This window comes from Cetorhinus maximus, chromosome 14, assembly GCF_964194155.1.
Source record: "Cetorhinus maximus chromosome 14, sCetMax3.hap1.1, whole genome shotgun sequence".
NCBI classification, from domain to species: domain Eukaryota; kingdom Metazoa; phylum Chordata; class Chondrichthyes; order Lamniformes; family Cetorhinidae; genus Cetorhinus; species Cetorhinus maximus.
Window position 1 is genome coordinate 83,067,020 of NC_135892.1, and position 15,542 is coordinate 83,082,561.

Here is a 15,542-nt window from a genome sequence, read left to right on the forward strand (position 1 = left end):
TGACTCAGTCTGGGCAATCCAGGCCTGCAGCCATAATACACTGCAGGTGGGCTAAATTGGCTCACAATGGGACTTCTGCCCCTCACTGAGGAGGAAGTGCTGCCCTCAGGAGCTACCAGCCAATTTGATTGTCCACAGCTTCAGCAGTCCCGGCAGTGCCAAGAGCTCAGTCGTGGGCACTGCCGGACTGCAAACAATCTCACGCCAATCATATTATGGCATGGGCAGCATATTATTAGGATCAATTGGCTTGTTAACAAGCCCAATTGACCCTTAATTATTTATTTCCATATGGCGATTTTGGCACCTGCCCACCTGCCGTGTTATGGGGGTGAGCTTGGGGGTGGGTGGGAAGGTGGTTGTCTGGGCACCAGCCCTATCTTACGTGCCCCCCCACTACCAAAAACATGCCCGGCGAGGGCAAGTAAAATCCAGCCCAATGTGTCAGCTCAGATGCACAGAGGAATTTGACCCATGACTGTCAGCAGGCCAGTTGACCATGGAGGCCACTACAGCTATGCCCAGCGGATGTTGTGACTCGCTGTCAGATACGCACTTTCCCATGTTGGTCACAGGGTAGGGATTAGGAGTAGGAACACTGGATGATTATTTTTTATCGTCTGAGCCCATGGATGTTGAGGCCAATTTTGATGCCTCTGCTGCTGTTTATATGAGATCGACTTACCTAGCAAATACATGAAGGAATACAGCTTGTAACTTTCTGCTGTGCGTTGCTTGTGTATTGCTCAGCATCACATTGTTGAAGGAGCTTTCCCTTAAATATTTTACAACAGGCTTTCAAACAAAATAAAACAATGAAGAGCAAAAATCTGTGCTGAAGCTAATGCCAGCAGAACTGTGAATGTAGACCTGTAGGCTGCATGATTGACTAACAGTGAAACTTATAGATTGAGAAGTTCCAAGACAAATTTTGCATTACATGAACAAAACTCTTAGGACAAAAACCTTTAGAAGCATGTGCAACAATTAGAAAGGGCAAAACTTATACTTGCATTACACGCAAAGTAGCAGTGAAGCAATGACAGGTTCAATAATTACAGTGAATGCTGGAAATCCTCAGCAGGTCAGACAGCATCAATGGAGACAGAGTTAAAGGGCAGGACTTTCTGGTTCCACCAGCAACGGGCATCATCATGGGCAGGACCGGATAAGTCTCCAAATTTTACCATCCTGCCCAGGACGATGCCTGCAGCTGGCGGGATCAGGAAATCCCGGCCAGCATTTCAGATTGTGATGACCCTTCATCAGAACAAATGAAAGGCCATCACAATCTGAAACACTGGGCTAGATTTTACACTCCCCTGTTAGTGGTTTGAAGGTGAGGGTGACATAAAATCCAGTGGGAGACCTTCCCGCTGCCTATCCGCCCACCCCCAACCTGTCTGAAAGTTTACAGTGGGTGGGGGAGGTGTGGGCAGACCTCCCACCCTTGGGCCCATTGAGGCTGGTAAGTTTCCAATTAATGGCCACTTCAGGGTCTCATTCCCTGGCCATCAGTATTTAACCCATGGTAGGAGAAGGCCCACACCATGTGGGAAGCAGGCAGCTTTAGCTACACGGGCTGGTGTCAGTGAAGGCGGGAGCACCTCCTTCATGAGCTCCCTGGGTCCATCGGAGGCACCCACCTCCCTGCCCCCGCAAAGGACATACCCCCTTTAACCCTTCTGCCTGGCCCCTTGAACCTGACCTTCCCCCACCTTGCTCACCCTCAACACACTCCACCCCCAACACCTCCCTCACTGAGACCCCCGATCCTGGAGTTACCTGGGTCCCTTGGCATGGTGGGACTGCCTGTAGTCCCAAGAGTTGCCAGCACTCCCGATTGGCCGGCTGCTCTCTCAGGCTGAACTTCCTCCCAAGAAAGGAAGCCTCGACTTAAAGCAGTTAACACTGCTCCCAACGTTAAATTGCTGCAGGGCAGCTGTCAGGATTACGGACAGGCTCCCCACTGACTTTTTACCCAGGGAGGGGGACGGCCGGGATCACAGCACACTGTAATATTGAGCCCATTAATTCTGCTTCTCCCCACAGATGTCTCACCTCCTTAGTATTTCCAGCATTTTCTCTTTTTATTTCAGATTTCCAGAATCTGCGGTACTTTTCTTTTGTGACAGCTGTCATGTTATCATACAATTTTAATAAAATTACATATATTCTTTGTAATGATTTGGTAATCGAGCTGCCTTACATTCATTTTGACGCTATCAAGGTAAAGCCTCCTATAAGATGCTTTATAGCATCTTCCCATATAAATGAGGCGTTCTCACATTTAACTCAATGACACCATATTACTTCTGGAACCTAGTGAGGTCACAGTACTGCGGGGTGAACAGAAATTGTCAAGAGTCTTTCAAATCCAGTCAAAAGTAAACAGCTAAAAAAAACACAAATTGGATTAGCACATCTACTTTTCAAGCCATAAAAATCTTCAACTAGGCGAGTATATGAGAGAAAAGGAAATAGAAAGACGGATGAGGCAGATGGAATGGGAGGAGATTTGTTGAAGCATAAGGACCAGCACAGAGTTGGGCTGAATGGTCTGCTTTTATGTACATTCTATGCAATCCTATCTAAAATAGTACTACAACAACGGCTGCATCTTTAATGTCATATGTCCCAAAGTACTTCACAGAGGTGTTACCAGACAAAATTTGTTACCAAGCAACATAAAGAGGTCAAAGGGAGCTTTTAAGGAGCGTATTAGAGGAAAAGAGAGAGGTGGAGCCAGTGAGGTATTAAGGGAATTCCCTTCGAATACATTTACCATTTCATATTAGTATAAACTCAGTTATGCCTTTTATATTCTATGTATATTACCATCAGCACTCCTTTGTAAATCAGTTAGAAAAAATGATGATGGATTTCAGCACATTTTTTCCATTTATCTATTGATTAAAAAACAGCTAAACATTTGAGCAGAGGCTGCATTGTCTTTTGCTCATCTCCAGGTAGAAAAGTCTTCTCTGGTAGACCCTTGGTTGTGCAAGTCGCCTCTGTAGGATGGGTCTAACATCCTCATCCTCTGGGTGTTGCTGGGGCTTCCCTGGACCATGGCCCTGAGGCTGGGCCTCCTCTTGAAGCTGTGCTAGGCGGCACTGGGCTCTTCTCCTCCTCCTCCTTAATCGGATCACTGCCATCAAGAAAACAGCGTTGAGCACAGGCTACATCATTCAATTCTCCTTCTCCCTGAGGACTGATAGATGCATGAAATTAATGAACACTGGGCAAATATAGTAGACCTCCCTCCCACATCCAGAAAGCCACTATCCTGCCCTAGAACTGCATCTGTGCTACTAACCTTTCGCTGATACTTCCTTGCAGCTGAGATGCACACTCACAGATCTAGGTGACCACGATGCCAACCCTGATACTTGACATCTCAAGTAGGTTAGAAGAGGTTTGGGTACATTCATGAAATATGCCACCTTACCAAAGGTCCTCCCGCAATCTATGACCTGATTTGCTGATTAAGTTCAACTTACACTTCAGCAATGGCTGGATGCCCTTTGGCCCGTTACCCATGCCAATTGGAGAAAGCGCATTCGAGGCTTTCATTGATGATCTGGCAGATATGCAGCAGCTGTGCTTCCTTTACAGTTGCCTGCATTTTCTATTCTCACATAGCTCTCTGTTAAAGCTCAAATGGAGTGACTGTATTATGAAGACAATGACTCCTGCAGTCTCTTGTTAAAGCGCAACAAAAGGCAATGGCTCCAATTGCATTTTCTCAAGGAAGTCATCCTCTTTTCTTTCAGCTCTGACTCCATTTCAATGTTGAGACTCCAAGCTGTTTGAGGGTGCCCCCTGAAAGGGTCCCTGAGTGCAGCCCTGTACTCCTCAGACCCCTCCTGTGCAGATTCTTTTCCAGTTCCAATATCAAACTTTGTCACAACTTTGGGCTTTCCAGATGGTGGTGATGCGATTTTACTTTGCGACCAGCTTTGAACATATAAACATGCGAATTAGGAGAAGGATTAGGCCACTTGGCCCCTCCAGCCTGCTCTACCATTTGTGATACCAGATGGCCCAAATCAGTTTAAAGTCATGCCATTTGGTATGAAAAATGCACCTGCAACATTTCAAAGACCGACGATCAAAGTAATTGCAGGACTAAGCAATTGTGCTGTTTATGTTGATGACTTAATATTTTTCAGTCAAACGTAGGAGGAGCTTTTACAACATCTGGAAGATTTGTTTTGTCGATTATACATAGCTAATTTGGTGATGAACTTGGTAAGAGTGAATTTGCAAAAGTGCAAGTTACATATCTAGGCCATAGCATTGGACATGGTAAAATGGCTCCGAGAGATGGGAAAGTCAAGGCTATCATGGATTTCCCCATACCTACAACAATACGAGAAGTTTTGGGGATGAGTGGGTTTTACTAGAAATTTGTACCAAATTTTAGCAGTGTGGTTGCTCCATTGACTGAACTATTAAAAAAGGACAAGAAGTTTCAATGGACGCAGGAGTGTCAGAAGGCATTTGACAGTTTGAAAACTGTATTGACTACGACACCAGTTTTGGCAGTACCCAATTATGCCAAGCAATTTAAGTTGGCCGCTGACACAAGTGATATAGGCATCGGGGCTTATTGTTACAAGAAGATGACACTGGAATTGAGAAACTGATAGGGTATTTTTCACGGAAGTTAAATGTACAACAGAGAAGGTATTCAATGATCGAAAAGGAGACTATGGTGTTAGCATTGCAGCATTTTGAGATTTACATTGCAAACAATTCATCAGAAACAATTGTTTATACAGACCACAATCCTTTAAAGTTTCTGGACAAATTTTGAGACAGAAGTGCAAGGCTATTCAGATGGAGTTTATTATTGCAACCATTTAATCCACAGATTATACAGGTGGCTGGATAAGAAAATCTAATTGCAAATGCATTGTCAAGAGTTTGAAGCAGCAAAGGGAAAATTGGACATTTAAAAACCTGGACACTGGAGTGGAATGATTTCTGTTGATATGAAGGTTTTGTGTATATATATATATATATATATATGCAAGCATCTGGTAATGTAATAGTGTGAGCTATCGATAAGTACAGGAGGTAATGTAAGATGGGTTAAGAAAATGAAGCCATCTTTTTAAATTATGGTGGTTTAATTTCCTGTAAGGAGGGGGGTGTCATGAAAATGTAATAATTCTCATAATATTATTGTGATTTATTTTAAAGGTAGGTTAATAGTGGGGTTTGGATTAGTTTCTGTATGTGTGTGTGTGGGTTTTAATTGAATTGCAGACAGCTAGTTTGGAGCTTTTAAGTTATCAAAAGAGAAGATAGGTTTGAAATGCTAAATACGTAAACATGGCTGAAGTTTTAGAATGTGAGCTGTGAGGAACATTTGCAATTTAGACAAACCAGAGTAGTTTGAATTTCAAAGAGATGGTAAGGTGTTACATTTAGCCATAAGAAGTTAAGCCAAACAGTATGTTTGGCGATAATATGAGTACTAAGAAAGATTTATATTATGGAAAAAGTAAAGTTGCAAAGACATATATGACCAATGGAATTTTCATTAAAAGGGGAGAAACAGCAAGACCTGGACAATATCCAGGCTTGGGCTGACAATTGGCAAGTAACGTTCGCACCACACAAGTGTCAGGCAATGACCATCTCCAACAAAAGAGAACCCACCCATTGCGCCTTGACGTTCAATGGCATTACCATCACTGAATCCCCCACTATCAACATCCTGGGAATTACCATTGACCAAAAACTGAACTGGACAAGCAATATGAATACTATGGCTACAAGAGCTGGTCAGAGGCTAGGAATCGTGCAGCGAGTAACTCACTTCCTGACTCCCCAAAGCCTGTCCACCATCTACAATGCACAAGTCAGGAGTGTGATGGAATACTCCCCACTTGCTTGGATAAGTGCAGCTCCTACAACACTCAAGAAGCTTGACACCAGGACAAAGCAGTCCGCTTGATTGGCACCACATCCACAAACCTTCATTCCCTCCACTACTGACGCACAGTAGCAGTAGTATGTACCATATACAAGATGCACTGCAGGAATTCATCAAGATTCCTTCAACAGCACCTTCCAAACCCACAACCACTACCATCTAGAAGGACAAGAGCAGCAGATAGATGGGAAAACCACCTAGAGGTTTCCCTCCAAGTCACTCACCATCCTGACTTGGAAATATATCGCCATTCCTTCACTGTTGCTGGGTCAAAATCCTGGAACTCCCTTCCTAACAGCACTGTGGGTGTACCCACACCACATGGACTGCAGCAGTTCAAGAAGGCAGCTCACCACCACCTTCTCAAGGGCAACAAGGGATAGGAAATAAATGCTGGCCCAGCCAGCGAAGCCCACATCCCATGAATGAATTTTTAAAAATCACAGAATCACAGAATCTTAACAGCACAGAAGGAGGCCATTTGGCCAATCATGTGTGCAGATGATAAAGGAGATGAGGTTATGTGTAAGGAGAAGGAATTCTAAGACCTAACAAGTGTGAAAAGCCTCCAGCCTCTATGTATCAAGTTGCTGTCTGTAAGAACCAATGCTAAGAAAACTCATTGTGAATATCACTGTCTGGGGTATTGTGTGCTTTGTCTGGGTCTGTTGAAATCTATTTTGTTTTACTGTTGCCTTAACAAAGGTGTAACTGGAGCTAGATGAATTAGGGGAGTTAGGAGTTATTGTAGTAGTCATTTGTAGACCTATGCATGTGCTTAAAATCTTTTCTTCTGTTAATAAATATTTCATGTAGTTTTGTAAAAAACCCTTAAGATTCGGTGGACTTATTACTACTCAATTCAAGGCATGTGTCTTGAAATAAAACCACAAATTGCAAAACAGTTGTGGCAGCTGTTTCAAGTTTCCCTCTGGAATTCAAGCACTCAGCATTTACCATCTGCTGTGCCATAACACCATTAAATAAGATCATGGCTGATCTGAATGTAACCTCAACCCCACATTCCTGCCTACCCCCAATAACCTTTCACCCCCTTGTTAATCAAGAATCTATCTAGCTCTGCCTTAAAAATATTCAAAGACTCTGCTTCCACTGACTTTTGAGGAAGAGAGTTCCAAAGACTCACAACTCTCTGAAAGAAAAAAATTCTCCTCATCTCTGTCTTAAATGATTGACCCCTAATTTTTAAACAGTGGCCCCTAGTTCTAGATTCTCCTACAAGAGGAAACATCCTCTCCACATCCACTCTGTCAAGATCCCTCAGGATCTTAACGGTTTCAATTAAGTTGCCTCTTACTCTTCTAAATTCCAATGGATACAAACCTAATCTATCCAGCCTTTCCTCATAAGACTACTGGCCCATTCCTGGTATTAGTCGAGTAAACCTTCTCTGAACTGCTTCTAACGCATTTACATCTTTCCTTAAATAATGAGACCTGTATTGTACACAATACTCCAGATGTGGTCTCACCAATGCCCTGTATAACTGAAGTGTAACTTCCCTACTTTTGTAATCAATTCCTCCCCCTATGATTGTTCAGGACTCTCCAATTTTCCTGGAACTCCATGATGTGCAGGTAGAGCTCCCTTTGGTTATTCTCCAGCCTCTCCCAGTAATTGTGGATCCCATTGTAATTGTGGTGGGTATTCCAGTCGTCCCCTGAAACCATCACTGTTGATATCCCCATGCCCATGTAGGCCTCACCCCTCCCCATCTCAAGGCTGTGTGCACAGTCACGCGCAGAGGAGGCCCCCTGGGGAGCTTCAAATACACTCCTCTTTATTATGTACTCCCCATTTACGTGCTGCAGTTGCCTCCCTTAACCCTGACCATCCCACCTGCAGCCCAGTACCAAGCCAGACAAACCCATGACTAGTGACAGTAAGGCCAAGACCACACCCTGCACACCAAGCTGTCCTCCCAATTGAACATACAGTCCTTGCCCCTCCCTGGGGTAGGACTAGGACATGCATGCCATCCATAGCCCTGAGCATGGCCTGCAAAGCCTCAGGGCTGCCTTTAATCTCTCACCCTGTCTATGAGGTGCACAAAGCCCCAGGGCTGCCTTTAATCTCTCACCCTGTCTATGAGGTGCACAAAGCCCCAGGGCTGCCTTTAATCTCTCACCCTGTCTATGAGGTGCACAAAGCCCCAGGACTGCCTTTAATTTCACCCTGACTGTGAGGTCCACAGAGTCCCAGGACTACCTTTAATCTCTCACTCTGATCTCTTAGCCCCAGACCAGGGACTATAACTGTTTTTCAATGAGCTCTCCCATTCCTTCTTTACTGATGACAACACAGTCTCCCTCCCCCAGCCCCTCTATGAGTCTCTGTGCAACCAGTCCCCTTTGTGCCACGCTAACACAACTCTCCCCCCACCACCTTGTATTCTGGAGTCTGCGTGCATCCCCTCCCATTCATACAGTTCAATTTCTAACCACCCCCTTCTGTGTCTGTATTCTAGCCTTCCATGTCGAGCTTCAGCTTCCCACCCTTGGTCTCCCCTCTGCCTGCCATTGTCTCCCCCCACCCACCACTCCAAGCCCAACATTGTTCATTGTCCCCCATGTCTCCTTCCTCCTTCCCTGCCCAATCCAACCCCACCGTTGCCCATTGTCAAGCATGTCTCTGTCGTCCTTCACCCCCACCTCCCAACTAGTCTGTCTCTGCTGGTCTCTGTCTCATGGTGCATCCCTGCCTGAGCCCCACAGAAGACATCTCCCCAGAGAACAAAGGAAGCCAGTGAGCAGACCGACCCTACATCCCCACCAGTGTCGCGCCTCACAGTCATTGATGAGAACCCAGAGCAGTGCTGCTGCAGGTGGGCTTTGAATGCAGCACTCACCTAAGGAGCAAAGTGAGGGCGGACAGCTGCATCCCACTCATTTCCAAAAGTGTTTCAGACTGGCCTAGTTTCCTCCTGACTTGGCATCAGATTAGGAGGGGCTATGTGATTCTGGCAAGTATCGCTTTTAATGAGCATTCATGACATGGTAATGCATGCAAATGGGATCCCCGCCATGGATCAGTGGAAACCCAACCCACCATGACAGTGGTGAGGGGAATATTACAAACAGATTTCCCACTGGTGGGAATCCGATTTTTAGCTTCTTCCCAAATTTCCCAGTCCCGCCCAACACAAAACCCATTGGAGGTCGGGGGGAACATTCTGCCTGCTATAACATGGTGCTTCATGTGTACACTAAATAATGATGTCAAATTAGGCATTCAGGTCAGGACGAGTCTTCAAGCATATTATAGACTTAAATTTATATATAGGGATTTTTCCTCCATTGATTATGAGTGGGGTAGAGACAAATTACAGCCTTATTCTATAAGCTAATCAAAATGTGCAAATGGCCTAGCCATGTACAAATTTCATTTTTTATTTTCATCTATTTTCATCTTTTATGCAAACAAGACAATCCAGCTAATTAATTAGTTGTCATAAACACATCCATGTAAAGAGCTCAAATATATTTTAGGCAGTTTCCACAATCTGATTGCTTTAGACAATATAAAATTAGATAGAAAGTCAAAGATGCTAGAAATGCACAGCTAATCCAATATTTAACTCAAAATACAGCTCAATGATGTGAAGAATAGAATGAAGTACGGAGTTTTTGGAATAAACAAAATAAAATTGCCTTTTTGCTTCAATTTAGCTTTTGTTGCTTTCAGGGATTAAACTTCTGATCAGTTTTAGTGTTAAGTGCTAAGGAACTGGGTGGTATACCTCGCAGCAAGAGCTGCATTGACACCTGGCCACTTAAGACTTAATGCTTAGGGCAGACCAAAACTTCAACAAGCTCACTATTGTTTAAAGAACAATATAATATATTAGCAAAGCACAATAGCAAGAATGTTTAGTTGACTGGTTCACCACTTCAAGAAAGAGTCTTAATTTAGCTGCTACAAATTTAGCTTTGCCATGACTGGAAACTCCAAAAGTAGTTGTTTTGTGTTCTTGCTCTGATGTGACACCTCCACAATGCGTTTAGCTATCAAGCAAAGGATTATTGAACTGAGATTAAGAATGTATTAAAATTGTAAAAAAAAAACTTTAACATAGGCCATAAACAACTTCTTGTAAAACAGTAAACAAATATATAGAAAATAACCACTCAAATAGTCTTTTATAATTTCTTATATTGCTTATTGACATATGGGATATATACATATATTGGGCAGCAATAACATTCTGCTTCACTCCAAGGACTGATTATCAATTTGTTACTATGCTAGCATTATATAAAGTTGCACCCAAAATGTTAAAGCACTATTGGAGAATCATTAATTTTTTACCCTGAAATTATCTAAATTACATATAACAGCCTCAGCTTCAGTGGTTCACAGCCATTATGTACTGTTTTATTTAATCTTAAAACCATTCAAGGCAGATAAGTAGTGGATTGACAATTTAAGGTTGAAGATTTAATGAAAAATTCATAAACTTTAAAAGCTGCAAACAAATAATTCATGGTTACAGAACAGAAATCAGCCATGTGGCCCATCTGAGCCAATTTTAAGGGTACTACAATGAAATAATTATGAATGGCTGCAAAGGAAACACCCTGATGGCTACCGTGGCAGTCCAGTAGTAGGGTCTTTGGGCTAGATACTCTAATGACTTCCCAACACATTTATTCAGTAATGCAATGTTCTTTCTCTAAGTTTAGGGCTATCCTGGACTTCCAAAAGACAGGCCTGGATTTTTGCAAACGGTGGAAGAGTCCAAAATCCAGAAGTCCCACCCCTGAGCACAGCACCTACCATTTTGGTGGGGAATGGGGCCAGGTCGGGATTTACGCATGCACGGGGGAGGCAGCTTCCCATATAAATCAGCAGCTGTCTGTACTTATGTTTGAGTTTGGTGACCTAGGCGTGTGAAACATGATGTGCACAGATTTGACTTGGTAGTAACAGGTCTAAACTTTGCTGAATGCTTTGAAGAGGTAGTGTAACCCTTTGCATATGGCCCTGAGACATCTTTGGGAGAGGTAAGGTACCCTTTGGAATTTCTAAAAGCGGACATGAATGTGTGTAAAAGGTGCATAAACCCATTGGAACTGTCTAGACAACTGTCAAGAGGAACTGTCAAAAGCGTCAAAAGTAACTGTGAAAAGCAACTCTCAAAAGGAACTGTCAAAAGTGTCAAAAGCAATTGTCAAGCTGTCAAACATTTCAAACTCCTGTTTTTTTAAATATTTGAAAAAGCTGTGGCATGTGAAAAAAATGATTGCTTGCTATTTCATTCTGATGACATAAGCCTGAGGGTTGGCATTACTGGATTTGCACTGCAAGACTGATTTTACAACCTTCCATTATCACAGTGGGGTGCCTTCCAGTTCATTGTTTGATTGACAGCTCCAAGTGGTCATAGGCTCTTTGAAGTGGGACTATGAATTCCAATACTTGTTTTATAGGGGGTTAAGCACTTGATTGAAATGTTAGTTTTTTTAAGGGGTCATGTAGTTGAAGGAATATAAATGTAATAAATTTTATGCATGACAGTGCTTTTTTAAAGAAAAATATAAAGTCTGCAATGGACACTTAGAATTGTATTTTATTTTATGTCAGCATGGCTCCTGAGGTCTGGCCATGGTGGATATTGGTTGAGTTGGCATGGTAGGTGTAAGGGCAAAGGATGCTGGGCATGATGGGTTATGAGGGTAGGTAGGGAGGCATGGGTTGGCATGGATGGGGGGCAGGGAATGTGTGGGCAGATGAGGGGGTGTAAAGGGTAAGGGCTTTTTAAAAAAGATACCTTAAAAAATCTTTGACAAAGTGCCGGTGCACCAAGGCAGGCCTTCTGCCCAGCCTGCCTCCTCATCCAGCAGCCCCAGCACTTGTTCTGGGGTCGCCCAGCCCGACTGCCAGAGAACCCTGCCACCCGAGAATGAAAATCTCAATTCCCAGGCACTCTGTCTTGGATCAGGTTTGTGGAGCTGGGAAATGTCCCAACTCTGCACTCCTGACCCAGGAGCAAAAATTCAGTCCACGGTAATGCTTCCAGCCTCTTGTTGATGCCTCCTTAAGCATTGCACCCCCAACTTCCCACCTCTCTCGTCATGCTTCCCACTCAGCAAGCTCACTGGGGTTAATCCTTCCAACATCTTTCTTGGCCCATTCACCTATTCTGCTGCTGACCCTGTGGATTCTGCCAGTGGATCAATGATCACCGCCCCTCTCCATATCTCCTTACAGAATATCAGTTAACTTGCAAATAGTGTCCTCGTCACCCATGACCTTATTGTGAATGATTGCATTGGCATCATGGCCTTGAAGGAAACATGGCTCAGGGGTGATGATACCTTATCCCATATTGAAGCTTCCTTGCCTGGCCATACCCTCCATCATCTGTTGTACCCAAACCACCACGGTGGTGGTTTGGCCATTATCACTATATGCCCCCTTGATGTGTCCTCCAGTCCTCTGGTTCTTTCTCCTCCTTTGAGCACTTCACCTTAACCCAGCCCTCTTACCTCTCCTTTGAAATCCTTATTGTCTACTGTCTATCCCAAGCTTTTCACCAAGATATCCTTGCTTATTTCCTCTCTCAGCCTCTGCTCTGGGGGAATTTCACATCCTTGGTCATTTCAACCTCCATCTTCACTAACTTTGCCCTCGATTCTCTAAATTCTTTGCCCTTGTGTCACCCATTAACCTCTCCCTCCACAGAAGTCTCTTACTCAAATTCATATTCATCTCTTAACCTTGACATCTCATGTGGCCTCTCTATTCTCATCATCTCAATCAAAGAAAAGACCATCTCGGATCACTTCCTTATATCCCTGACTACTCACATACCTCTTCCAACCCCACATCCCTCTACATCCATTTCAGAAAAATGCTCTCCCCTAAATTTTTTTGAACGCCCAATTATCTAGCCTTTGGACCTCTTTTTGCCACAATCCTACTGTAGCTATTGAACTTTTCAATCACACTTTCGCCTCCATGTTTGCTGCCCATGTCCCCAGCAAAAGCTTTAATCTCTGTCGTTCTGGTCATTCCACCTGGTACAACCCTCTATCTTTGCTCCATTATGCCCAATGGCTAGGTGCAGACTTGAATGTAAATGGCACACAACTGATGTCGTCTTCATCACCATATCTAGCTAGGCCTTCACAAATACTATCAGGCCTTGCTCTACTATGTCAGAACTGCTTACTACTCCAGGATCATCACTGAATGTATAGATAAGTCTGCATTCTTTTATCTACCACAAATCGCCTCCTTAAACCTCACTCTTCTGCCCCATCCATTCCTCACCTCTGGCAACAAGAATAAGGAGCTCATGGACATCTTTGTCACTAAGGTTGAGACTGTCCATTGAGCTGCCTCTGCCATACATCTCCCCTCTGTGCCAAGGTTCTCTCTTGCCTTTTTCCTAAACTTGCATCTACCTCTAATTTTTATGCTATCTCCCTTCTCTGAGCTCATCTTGTCCATGGGACCCACCTCCAGCACCCATGTCCCTATTCCCATTAAAATGTGAATAACCTAACTTCCCTTCCCGAATCCCATGCTAGCTGATATTGTAAATGGTTCCCTCTCCTCAGGTGCTATCACTGTCCTTTTCAAATGTGTCATCGCTCCCTCATCAAAAACTTCACCCTTGATCTCTCTGTCTTTGTAAACTACCATCCCATCCCCAACCCCTCTTTCCTCTCCAAAGTCCTTAAAGGAGATGCGTGGCTTCTCAAATCTGTACTCATCTTTCCCGCAACTGATCCTTGAGTTCCAATCCCTCCCTTGCTGCACCCCTCCTTAATAATGTAGCCTCTTCCAGCCCTACAATACTCAAAGAGTGCTGCATTTCTCCAACTCTGGACTTTTGTATATCTCGGCTTCTCTTGCCTGACTATTAGTGGCTTGGCACTCAGCCATCTAGGCTGTAAGCTCTAGAATTCCTCCCTAAACTTTTCTGTTTTTCCACTTCTCTAACCTCCTTTAGTGACTCCTTAACTTACCTTTTTGACCAAGCTTTCATTTAACTGTCATTATATCTCCTTCCTTGGCTCGGTCTCAATTCTTGTCTTGTTAAGCTCCCGTGAAGCATGTTGGAACATTTGGGTGCTATGTAAATGCAAATTGTTATTGTTATTCAAAAGTATTACTGTAACACAAATACGTTGACACAGCTATCTCCAAAGTCACAATGACCTATCGTGTACAGTTTGTTTCTAAGGGCAAGCCTTAGTGGAAACAACTATAAGCTGCCATTCTGAGGCTGAACGGACAACCTGCCCAATCAGGCTAGCAATGCATTTGTTTTTTCACATTGTTTGGTCTGTACAGGCTTTCCTCATCATTATAGAAGGTCCATTTCCAGAAAATTAAAGTTACAAATATAGATTTTAATCATGCTATCACAAGGGTCATGACTGTAATTTGCCCATTAGTGAGTTAGCCAAAAATAATGCATGTTATAGCAGAAAATATTTTGCATCACAAAATGCTGACGTGAGAAACAATACCTTTTTAGAGGAGTAAAAATTCACTTCATACAACTGTCCACAAGGAAAAGAATGAAGAAAATGCCCCCCAAAAACTGTTGTTCATTTCTCTGCTGTCTCTCAGAGTAGTACATAAACATCTCTGTGAATAATGGACACCATATCCTGTTTGTCAGCAGACATGCTGAAGATATTTCTTAACAGCGAACATGATCCTGGTGAAATGCGAGATGTACCCAGGAGAAGAGCATGTCAGGGCTTGGTGAAGCAGCAATGTCTAGAATAGCTCTAATGACTGTTATGCAGTCAACCTATCTTATATTACAGAGGTAATTACAGTTGAAGGACTTACCCTGGGTCATGCTTTAACCCTTTTGCATTGCATTAGTTGCCATAAACATTCCATGGAGGTTTAGATGAGATAGAAGTCTACTTTTTTTTCTGCTTTCCAAACAAGCTCTGCACGTTATAGGGTCTGAAGTCTGGGGTATTAAGATGCCTGACAGCAAAAATAACTTTAGCTAAAAGCTACTTGCAGCACCACAGAACTGGAAAACAGATGCATCTGATCATAGCCGTAAAAATAAATCACAGGCTGTTTCCCAGGAGCTGTTATTTGTTTATTTTTCAAACGACTATCATACTGCACTCCTTTGATAAGACAAGCTGCAATTTTCCCTCAAGAAAAATGAAATCTAAAGACTCAAAGGCAAAATAGTCTGAGGATTGAACAAATGAAATTGTAAGAGGTTTTCTTCCCCCAATATTTATTCCATCTGCCATTCCCCAAAAATTGAATTCTCAAGTCAATGAGAGGCAAAGTTGTGTGCTATATAGAGAGTCATGGGTGGACAGGTGAAAAACTGAAGAAAGAATCTATATTCTTAAGGTGCTCTTTACAGCCTCAAGCATCCCAAAATACTTCACAGCCCATACCGTACCTTTCAACTGTTGTAATGTAGGCAAATGCTGCAGCCAGTTTGAGCACTGCAAGGTCCCACAAACATATATATGACAGGACAATTTGTTTTAGTTGGTGTTTCTTGAGGGATAAATGTTGTTCAGGACACTGGGAGAAATCCCCTGCTCTTCTTCAATTAGTGCCATGG

At 43.3% G+C, this 15,542-nt stretch overlaps 1 long non-coding RNA gene across 1 annotated transcript; it reads right to left on the minus strand.

The window, feature by feature from the left end:
• Positions 1–2,704: 2,704 nt before the first annotated feature.
• Positions 2,705–15,012, minus strand: LOC144689784 (uncharacterized). Its single transcript, XR_013578708.1, has 2 exons — positions 14,786–15,012; positions 2,705–3,214 (listed from the first exon to the last, which is right to left on the minus strand). It is a non-coding gene; the product is annotated as an uncharacterized LOC144689784 (long non-coding RNA).
• Positions 15,013–15,542: the final 530 nt, after the last annotated feature.